Genomic DNA, 11,889 nt, shown 5'->3' with positions numbered 1-11,889 from the left:
TTAATGTTGATTAAATAATATGTTTAAACATGTTTTCCAAATGGTTAATGGCAATGCTAGATAAACTAGAAATAGGATAAATAAATTTCAAACCATAATTTATGGTGAACCAAAAAGAATCTAACAATTCGGAGATATTTTTTTAAATATATACATAAATTACTAAGTTTATTTGGAATAGGTTAAACATTCAAATGAAGTTGTAACCTTAGAAACTATTGGAAAGGGAGCCAAAGCCATGGCTCACAAAAAGTCACTAGGTCCAGACAGTTCAGGAGCAAATTCTTTCATAGTCCCAAGCATCGGTGAGCTGTGCCATAGTGGCTGTGAGTGCAGGGCATCAGACAGTCCCCACCGCAGAGGAGGACTGCATTCCCACCTCCTTTGGGCGCTGTGTGGCCATGCAGCAGGCTTTGACCCCCAAAGTATAAGCAGAAGGGAGGTATGTCTTTGCTGGGCAGAAGCTTTAAGGACTGAGGTGGGATTTGCAGTGGCCTCTTGCCATGGAAACCATTCACACTCCAGACAGCACATCCTTGTCAGCCTGTGAACCAAAGTGACAATGATGTGAAGGAGAGCCCCAACCAAGAGTAGGCATATGGAGTGAGGGAGAAACACGTGTCTGCTTCTTTCAGCCATGACATTCTGGAGCTGTAACTGCGGCATAACTTAACCTATTATGCCAACACACAAAAAAATTAGTACCAGGATTGATGTATCATGAAAAATTTACAATATGTGACCCTGTTCTTCAGTGCTAGGCAGCATGCTTGTGAGAAAACTATTACTGGAAGCCAGAAGTATCACAGTCTGTATAATGCAATGGCAAAATAGCTGGTAAAACCACTGCCTACAATAATCTATATGCTGGATCATAAGATAAATATAACCCAGGGGGAAGAGGTTGAAAAACAGAAAACTAGTAGTCTACTCTACTTATTATAGGTTTCATTTAGAATGTTTTTACCAAAAAAAAATATGAGCTCAGGGAAAAAGTGGCTTACTTGCAAGTAGGATTAAAAGAAAATGGAATATAAAAAGTCATGGATTTGTAGAGTTTGAAGAGGCAACTTCTCAACTCCAAATGGTAGAAGATAAAACTAATGTGGTCTCTGAGTGGGCTCTACCCTTCAGTTCAGGAAGATTTCAAAGATGAGGCAACTTCCAAGCTCTATTTGAAATATAATTGGTGACCTATCCAGTTGTAAAAATGGTCAAGGATTTCAAATAGAAAGGATCCATCCTTGCACAAGAGAAAATTCTTGTGAAGCAACTTGAAGTGTTTGGGGGAAATACAAGTAGTCAGTGTTGCATCACAGTAGTTTCCAAACCCTCCCAAGGCAAGAATAACTTTCTTCAAGCTCAGGATCTACAATGGAAGAAAGATGACTTGCTCCCCGTTCGGTGGATTGCAGTTAGAAAATCACCTTGGTGACCTGTCAGTGGTGAGGGTCCACGTCATCACTCAATAACAAACCAAAAGACAACATAATCAGATTTGCTTTCTAGAAAGATTATTCTCCTTGCAACAGGAGAGTTGCAAGGGAGCCCCTAGAAGTAAACTGGCCAAATCAGAGACTGTTTCAATCACCAAAGCATAGAAGGAAAAGGCCCTAAAATCTACAATTGCTCTGCAATAGCACAGAGGGGATTGATGTTAGAGATATTTGAGAGAAGGGGTCAATAGGATCAGACAACTGATTAGAGGTTGGTAGAAAGATATGGAAAGGATGGGGTCAAGAGTAATTTCCAGACCTCAACATGAGAGACAGGATACAAGGTATTAATAACCAAGGTGAGGAATACAGGGCAAGCAAGGATGGCAATTAGGAGAGAAGGGACTGAGTTTCCTGGGGAAGATGTTGAGTGAGAAATATCCGTGATAGCCAGTTTTGTGTCCAGTAAAGAGAATTTGGGAACTCTAGGCAGATGCTAAATCTTGGATGTTGCCTAGACACGAAAAGAAAACACTTATCACCACCACACCACCCCCTACCTTGAGGAAGGCAACATGCCCCACCACCAAGAACATAGCCCCACTCCATTCTCCCTGCCCATATGGGGGCATAGTGTGTCTTTATCCACAGAGGACAGATGTTTAATTCAAGTAGCAGAGAAATGTCTGCTGACATCTGGGAAGGAGATGTATCCTGCTCCCTCTATTCCCGTCCCAGCTCTCCCTTTATAGATTAAGCAAAACAGTAGTAAGTATATTTCACAAATCCAAAGATGTGTTTGCAGCTTCTGTTAGCCAGGGCTCTTGAGTATGGTTAGACACTGACCATATGGAAGTGGACAGGCGGGGCAGGGTGTTGACTGATTTTTACCTCATCACACGTCTACTGCATAGCACTCCTCTGAGTCAAGAGTTGTTCAGTCGCTCTGTCATGTCTGACTCTTTGCAACCCCATGGACTGTAGCCTGCCAGGCTTCCATGTCCTTCACCATCTCCTGGAGCTTGCTCAAACTCATATCTATCGAGTCGGTGATGCCTTCCAACCATCTCGTCCTCTGTCATCAACAGGGTGGTGAATAAACCACTGGTGGCTCAGATGGTAAAGAATCTGCCTGCAATGTGGGAGACCTGGGTTTGATCCCTGTGTTGGGAAGATCTCCTAGAGCAGGGAATGGCAACCCACTTCAATATTCTTGCCTGGGGAATTCCATGGACAGAGGAGTCTGTGGAGCTACTGTCTATGGGGTCACAAAGAGTTGGACACAACTGGGCAACTCACACACACACACGTCTTTCAGTTACCAGATACTGAAAAATTAAGCTACACTTGAAATTTTAACAGATCCAAGTGAGAGTCACTCACTGCATCTATAGAAATGTAGTGACGTGCTCACAAAGTCAGAGTCCCTGAGAAACAGGCTCTGAGAGCCACGTACAGCAGATTTATGGGGATGACTTTCAGGAATCTCTTCCTGAAAGGGAGGGCAGGATGGAGCAAAGGGGTGATTGAACTGTAACACCTCAGTGAACTGAAGCTGGGCTAGCCCTGCCGAGCTTGAGGCAAGAGCGCTAGGACATTGCACCTTCTATAAATTAGTCACAGGATGCAGGTGGCCCAGGGAGCAGGTACAGTCTGGATATGTCAGTTCCCCAGTGGATAGCTTCCTCAGCAAATGGCCATAGGTCCCTTGGAGGAAGGACTGGGAGTGTCATTAATACATACCCTTGCACGATGTCATAGGGCCCTTCCTTGTGGGAACCTAGCATTTCTTCCAGCCAGTGGAGACGATTTAAGAGTCTAGAGCCATTAGCAAAAATGTGTAGCTGAAGATACGTTTTTCACTGCGTATTCCACCTCAGAGAACAGATATACCATTTTTAAAGACCTTACAATTTTTTTTTCAGAGCAATATCAAAATAGAGAATTAAGAGTGATGAACTTATGTTCAGTACAAGAACTCTGTTCATATGTTCTATGCCACAAAAATTAAGTCTTTGTATTACATGCACATTCTCACAAAAGTATATATGTGTATGTGCATACATTCTCTGAAGAATCTGCTGTGTGTGTGGAAAATATACCTGTCTCCAAGGAAGCATCCGATTGCTCACCTGCAAATCTAAGTTAGCTATCACATTATCCTTTGGAAAGGTTGCATGCAAACTCAGTTGCTAAGTAGTGTTTGGTTCTTGGCAATCCCGTGGACTGTAGCCCACCAGGTACCTCTATCCATGGAATTGTCCAGGCAAGACTACTAGAGTGGGTTGATATTTCCTCCTCCAGGTGATCTTCCTGACCCAGGGATCAAACTCACCTCTCTTGTGTCTCCTGCAGTGACAGGAGAATTCATTACCACTGCACCACCTGAGAAACCCTTTAGAAAACCCTTCATTTCAAATTCAATGAAATCTTCTTCCCCTCTTTTCATTACATATCATGAAAAAGGAATATGCTACTGAATATTAAATCTACAAAGTTGTGAACATGGGGAAGTGAAGAGGGGACAGAAATTGGTATGAGTTTAAAAGAGGCATGAAACAACATGGGAGGAGCAAGCATGCACACATGTGTGTGCACATGAATTTTTTCCTGATTCTTCTCAGGGGTTCTTTCTGGAAACCCTGTTCAGTTTTAGCCTTATTACAGGGCACAGATTCATTTCCTTCTCACTCCCCTTTTCCCTCCATCAGAATTCTAGACCTCAGTCTCTATTTGAATGAACTTAACCAATGTGCACAGTGTACCCCTCAGCAGACATCCTCTGTTCTGGGTCAGACACCCATCACTTACACCAGTGTTATCCATGGGAGTTACAACAACCATGCAGGGAAAAGTGGAAATCACAGGTGGGATATATATATAATATGCACACATATGTTCTCAGTCATTCACTAGTGTCTGACTGTTGGCAACTCCATAGACTGTAGCCCATCAGGCTCCTTTGTCTGTGGGATTTCCCAGGCAAGAATACTGGAGTGGGTTTCCATTTCCTTCTCCAGGGGATCTTCCTGACCCAGGGGTTGAAGCTGCATCTCCTACATTGGCAGGCAGATTCTTTACCACTGAGCCACCAGGAAAGCTCCATATATATAATGTAAGTATGCCCTATGCAATATTTGGGACATACTTGTACTAAAAGTTGTTTTTTATCAACACAAATTCAAATGTGCTGGGTATCCTGTATTTTAATTTGCTAACTCTATTCTTTCTCACTTCTCTTTCACTTCTGCACGTCAATCTTGTTTGCTGTAGAAATTCACATTACCATCCTTCCTTGCCAAAGACTACATACTAGAATCATTGAAAATCTTGAGGATAACAGACAAGTAAGCAGATCTGGTACTCCAAGTCACACCACAGAAAAAGCGAACCAAACTGGCTTATTATCTTAAGAAACACTCAGAATTTGCCCCAAAGTTTAAACATTCTTGGCAGAACTTTCCTACTCAATAACTATCACACATCAGCATGTAATACCAGTATTTGCAATCAGCTTTCATGCTGCTGCTGCTGCTGCTGCTAATCGCTTCAGTCATGTCCAATTCTGTGTGACCCCATAGACGGCAGCCCACCAGGCTCCCCCATCCCTGGGATTCTCCAGGCAAGAACACTGGAGTGGGTTGCCATTTCCTTCTCCAATGCATTAAAGGAAAAGTGAAAGTGAAGTCGTTCAGTCGTGTCCGACTCTGTGCAACCCCATGGACTGCAGCCTACCAGGCTCCTCCGTCCATGGGATTTTCCAGGCAAGAGTATTGGAGTGGGTTGCCATTGCCTTCTCCAAGCTTTCATGCTATTATATCATAAAAAGAATTATCTTGAGTCTATCACCTTAACCTTTCTATCATTCACAGGTTCTACTAAATTATCCCCCAACTTAAGAGCTGAGAACAACTTGATGACTGCTCTGGAGTCTTCTGGTCAGCTGGTCAGTTCTGACTAGCTCAGACTCAGCCCAATGTGGCTGTTTGTTCAGGGAGGAAGAAGCTCTGGGAGTGGGAAGGCTGTAAACCCAGTGGGGCTGATGGAGGCCCGAGTCTCCAGCCACCTGTCAGACCAGCCTAGACTCTGCAGGGCCCCAGAGGAGAAGCACGCAAGGCCCCTTGAAATCTAGAGTCAAAATGGACACGCTTTTACCTCCCCTGCATTCTACCAGCCAATATACATTAAAAAATTCCCAGAGACAGAAAACGGACTCCATTTCTTGGTGGTAGGAGCTGCAAAAAGCATGGAAACTGGAGAGAATAGAAAATCAGGTGCGTTGTTCTAATCAATCTCTCTGTCCTTAACTACTGTCAACTACAAATTGGTGCCTGCCAAGGGTATTTGCCATCTGCCTCTGCAGAGATTAAATCCTGTGCTGCTGCAGCTGTTGACCTTTGCCACGCTCTGAAGGGAGTTCAGTGTGGAGAATGAGGCACTCTGTGCTCCAGGGAAACTGGTGGGACAGGTCTTTAGAGAGTTATATATTTTAGACATTTTCAGGAAAACTGGTGGAACGGGTCTTTAGAGAGTTAGATATATTTTAGGAACTGGTTTCATGATCCCAATCCTTACATATCCTTATGTCTAGAAAAGCACTTTCCTACTCAATAACTATCACACATCAGCATGTAATACCAGTATTTGCAATCAGCTTTCATGCTGCTGCTGCTGCTAAGTCGCTTCAGTCGTGTCCAATTCTGTGTGACCCCATAGACGGCAGCCCACCAGGCTCCCCCATCCCTGGGATTCTCCAGGCAAGAACACTGGAGTGGGTTGTCCAGTGGGTTGTCACCTTCATGGTGACATCAGCTCCTTGTAGCTAGCAGAAAATCTTTTGTAAGATAAGTGCTCGATCACATCGAACTCTCCCTTCACCAAAATTGTATATATTGACCTTCCCCCAGTACCTCTCTGGAGCAGTTTCTCAGAGTTATCTGTGGTGCTGTCTCCTGGGCTGTGGGCCTCATATCGCCCCAAGTAGAACTTAACTTACAACTCTCATGCTGTGCATCTTTTTTTAGTCAACAATACATTACTGAAGTAGTCTGAAATTTTGGAGAAGAAAGTAAAACTTTCTCAATGAAAAAAGCCTGGAATAGATTTAGGAAAGGAACAAAGATTTCCAGAGGCACACCCAGTCTTCTAAGCTTCTTTGGACACAGCAGGGATTGTGCCCAGCAGAGTACAAATCCCAACCTCTACCGCCCATGGAGACTGCAGCATAGTAACGAAGTAAAGGTAACTCTCAGATGGACACCTCCAGGTCGTATCCGTGTAGGGACTTTCCTCTGGTCAAGTCAAAGCTCTTCAGGGCGGTTGACTACTGAATAGCTCTTAAAGCACAGCTATTGAAGTAAACACAGAGATCATAACTGACTTGGCTGCACTGGGTCTCCGTTGCTTTGTGCAACTCTCTTTACTTGTGGGGCTACTCTTCACTGTGGTGCATGGGCTTCTTGTTGCAGTTCCTTCTCTGTTTTGGAGGACAGTCTCCATGATTGTGGCACACAGGTTTAGTTGCTCTGAGGCAACTAGATCAGGGATCAAACCCGTGTCCCCTTCATTGGCAGGCAGATTCTTATCCACTACACCATCAGGAAAGCCCAAACACAGAGATAAATCCTTTAGGCCTCAGGGGCAGGCATGGGTGTTATCTTCATGACTTTGGAATCACTTACATCATCACCCTTTGGTGTGTCTTTTCTTGGTTCAGAAAAATCCAGTAAAACTTGTTTAATTATCAGCAAATTAGGATATAAAATAAACATTACAAATTTCACTTAGTTGCTTTAACTAATAACGTTAACACTGGGCTTGATTTAAAATTATAATGACTATAAACATCAGATATTGTAGAATAAATGCTCCCGTTTTTTTCAAATGCAGAAGCTTGCCTTGTGGGTAACAAGTCAACCACAAAGATCACAGGTGTTAAAGTCCTGTCCTTGTGGCTAGTCTATGGCTCCCACTCACCTGAGTCCAACGGCCCCTGAACTGGTCCATACCTACTTATCGAGTCCCCTGATGGCACACAGGGATTTGGGGGCAGTGTCAAGTTTCTCCATTCCTCTACTCATGTTCCTGAGGGAGGAGGTAGATAGGGCCCAGGCAGAGCAGTTGGACTTTGTCTCCTGTAAACATATACTCCAGGACAAAATATAACAGCAGAAGCAGAAAGGAGCTGAGTCCTGCCCAGGCCAAAAATAGAGAGACCACATATTCCTCATTCTCAAAGTCAAGGAGGCCTTGCCAACTATGAGCAGAAAGGCTTCTCAGGGACTAAAAGGGGGGGGGGGGTGGGCATCACCCCAGACTAGGTGATGTCAACCTACCCAGAGGCCTCTTCACTAGAGTCCAACTTGGTTAAGAGATGTGCACACCCAGTAGGACCCCAAGGTAAACCAAACAGACTCAGAATCAGGCAAAGCAAGATGACTGGCCAGAGGAAACCCAGAAGAGATGCCTCACATTAGTGAGCGTACACTTCTCTCTGAGCCCAACTTGTGAGTCTATTCACATGTACTCTTTTTCCTGTTAGTAAACACTTTACGTACTTCACTACTTTACCTCTATTGATGGAAATTCATTTCTACAAAGCTGATGGGCCAGGGCTTTGTCACTGGCTACTGTCCCTGGTAGTCTAGTGGCTAGGATTTAGCACTCTCTGACTTCACTCTGGCCAGGAAGCAAAAACCTGCTTAAAGCCATTGCAAGCCAAGGGCACTTGAGTTTATCACCACATAGAGGTGGTAGGGGAGCAGAATTTGTTACCCCAAAGTGTGTCTGCTGATGATTAATTATTTTAAACTGGTTATTTTTTTCTCACAAATACTGAGCATGGGAACCAAATAGGAATTATCCTTTTGTAAGAAACATGTACATTTGTAAAGGCAATCCCCATTCCTTAAGGGTGTGTACCTCCCAGTACCTGGGAGAGGTGTGCGTGTGTTAGTCACTCAGTCATGTCAGACTCTTTGTGACCCCATGGACTGTAGCCCACCAGGCTCCTCTGTTCATAGGATTCTCCAGGCAAGAATACTGGAGTGGGTTGCCATGCCCTCCTCCAGGGGATCTTCCTGACCCAGGGACTGAACCCAGGTCTCTGACATTGCAGGCAGATTCTTTGCTGTTTGAGCTACTTGGGAAGCAATGTACATTTGTAAAGGCAATCCCCGTTCCTTAAGCATGTGTACCTCCCAGTACCTGGAAGAGGAGGATGCCTAAGTCTCAAAACTGCTAGTCAATGCGGTGGCCTAAAGCTGCATCACAATCACCCTGGTTTACTCTGCTTTTCCTGGTCCCTCCCATAACTGACTCTCCCCACTCTTAATATCCTTTTTGTCTTTAGCTGAAGATAATATTTAAGGTGCGGATTTTGACCATTTTGGAGAGAATTACTTAGGTTCCTGAGTCTCTCCCTTGTTCACATGGCACTGAATTTGTGTTTGACTTTCTCCTGTTAATGGGGCTCATGTGGATGTGCTTCTCAGACCAGCCAAAAGAACCTAGAAGGCTAGAGGGAAAATTCTTCATCCTGACACAACAGACACCAGGAGATAACATGTAGCTGTATTCAACTCAGACCTGGAGTCCGAGCCGAGCCCTCAGATCCCACTCTCTCTGCTGCTCTGTCCAGGCAAGCCAGCTTTGTCCAGAGGAAGACTAAGCATGGCTACTGAAGTTCCTAGAACCTGGGAAGTTCCTCTGACTTTTCTGATGGGTGTGTTCAAGCCAGCTGGTCACATACAGAGACACTGCTGGTTTCTCCTTTTGTGAGTCAGATGGGTTTTGATCCTGGCTGCTTGGTTGAAACCAAGTCCTTCTGCCAAGTTTATGATCAACCTGTCCATCCAAAACTTTTTTCCCTTTCTTGTCCTGACCCAGTACCCTGTCAAGATTGACAAGTATCAGAGAAAAGAGGGAATTGAAACCCAGCAAGACCCCACAAGACCTTACTCTTATAAATGCCCTTCCGTGTCCCCCATTTCTTGTTTGTAGGGAAAAAGTTTCTGCCTCCTAGACCTTGCTTGAGTTCCAAAGGGCAGATTCAAATAATTAGAGGAGAGGAGGAATGCAGAGATAAAGGAAAGGCAGTTGAGAAAAAATAGTTCAGCGATCTGGCAGGGTCCTGGTTCCCCACCAAGGGTTATACATATCAAGCTGAAACAAATCTCTGAGTTCTTCTATATGAACTAAGGCCCCCATCCGGTGGAGGACAGTAACTTCAGGCTGAGCACAAGATTCCTGGAGCACTGCCCTATTACCTCACCTCCAACCAATCAGAAGAAAACCATACACCCTGCAGCCCTCTTCAAATTTTGCTGTAAAAACCCTTCCCTGAAAACCAATGGAGAGTTTGAGCTATTTGAAGATGAGGCACCTGTTCTTGCTTGGTCCTGTTGTTGCAGGAAATACAATGGGGCACAAGAGGATGGTCACATCCCAGGTCACGTCTGAATTCCTGGAATGGCTGCAAGTGTGGGTTCTTGGCTTTGCGCAGGAAAGAATTCAAGAGCCATCCATAGTAGGGTGAAAGGTTTATTCAGAGAAGAAACACACTCTGTAGCCAGAGTATAATCCATCTTAGAAGGCAAGAGAGGCCCCAGGTACCGGGTTGTCAGTTTTTATAGAGTCGGGTAATTTCACAGGCTAATGTGTAGGCTAAGTATTCCAGCTATTTTGGAGAAGGGATAGGAATTTTCAGGAACTGGGCCACTGCCCACTTTTTGGCTTTTATGGTTGGCCTTGGAACTATCTTGGCACATGTGTGTGTCACAGTTTGTGGGTGTGTTACAATGGGAGTCACTGGTCTGCCATCTTGGATCCATTTAGCTCTAATCAGTTTATCCTGTGTCCTCAGGCTGTATCATTTTTTTAAAAAGCTGTGCTCTGCCTGCTTCCTGTTTCACTGCAATAAACCTTTCTCTGCTCCAAACTTGGCTTGTTTGTGATCAGGCACCTTGAACTTGTGTTCGACAATATAGTGACCCCTGCACAACAAGCCATTAATTTTCTCTCAGTAGGATGCCTCCCACACCCACTTATGCCTATGTTGCTTGATTAAATCACATATCCTTTCCATCTCTACCTATAACTTACAGAAATTGGAGAATACACAAAAGCCTCTACACAAATAGATTTGTGCATAGAAAAGCAATGTATTTAATAAGAATCTTTGGATTTAATAAAATAAAGAACATTAGGAGCCTTAAGTATTTCAAAGACCATCTTGAGTGAGGACACTGACAAGCAGAAGGACAAACAGCTTTGTACAGGACCACACAGCTGACCGCCTGCAGGACTGAGCCTGTGCCCTGGAACCCAAGCGTCTTTCATTATCACAGAAGCTCCAAGAGCTATAATGATTTATAAAGATGTAGAAAATCATCCAGGATTTCCAAGTTGGTCACATTTCATTTCATTTGTATGTTCTCCCTCCCAACAGCTTCCATGTGCTTGACAATTTAATAAATTATGATAATATTGAATTAAATGTCTTACACCTTGACAAGCATCACACATTTTCATAAAAAATAAAGCAGTGATTTCTAATTTAAGTTGCTGTTATTTACTTATTTAAAGTAAGTTGCCCACTCTTGGGGCATCAATATCATAAAGTAGAAAATGTTCTGAGCATAAATGCTGAAATAGAGGGTTTCATTCACTTATTTCATTCATTTATTCACAGATTCATTGCTGAACTGAAATCAATAGGTCTAATCTATGTTTTGAATGCCCACTATATGCCTGGTATAAGAGACATACTAGGTTTGTAAGAGGCATAATCCCATCACAAAGAATCTCACAGTTTAGTTGGAGCATAGGTACATAGAGAGCAAAAATGCATATTTGTACAGAGCCTGCATGCAAGCTGGGGAACCAGAGTCCCAGGTACCGCCTCATGCTGGAGAACAGCTTGCCTTGAACCTCAAAGGATGCTGGAGGCATAACTGATGCAAAGAGCAGGTGTGAGAGAAGGAAAGTCAGTTCAGTTTTGTTCAGTCACTCGGTTGTGTCCGACTCTTTCTGAGCCCATGGACCACAAGGTAGGGGACAAGAAAAGCAGAGGAGGCAGCAGGGCAAAGGCGAGGGAAAGGATGCGGAAGGCACCCACTCAAGGGAACTATGAGCAAATCTGTGTTTCCAGTCATAAGAGGCAACATCAGAGGAGCAGGTGCAAAGGTGTGGTCAGATCAGAGTAGGCCAGGGTCTTGGGCACCCTGCTGGCTTTGTTCTAAGTGAGGATTGCCCAACCTCAATGTTATTGCTATTTGGACCAGATGATTGTGGTATGGTAGATGGAGGGGGTGCATTGGAGCCTGTTCAACAGCATCCCTGGATTCCACCCACCAGCAACTCTGCCCCCAGAAATGTCTCCAGACGCTGCCAAGCCTCCCCTGGGAGAATAGTGCCCTAGTTGAGGATCACTATTGTAGGCAAAGGGCTCCCC

Source organism: Bos javanicus, chromosome 21, assembly GCF_032452875.1.
Source record: "Bos javanicus breed banteng chromosome 21, ARS-OSU_banteng_1.0, whole genome shotgun sequence".
NCBI lineage: Eukaryota > Metazoa > Chordata > Mammalia > Artiodactyla > Bovidae > Bos > Bos javanicus.
Note: the sequence above shows the minus strand (reverse complement) of the source record.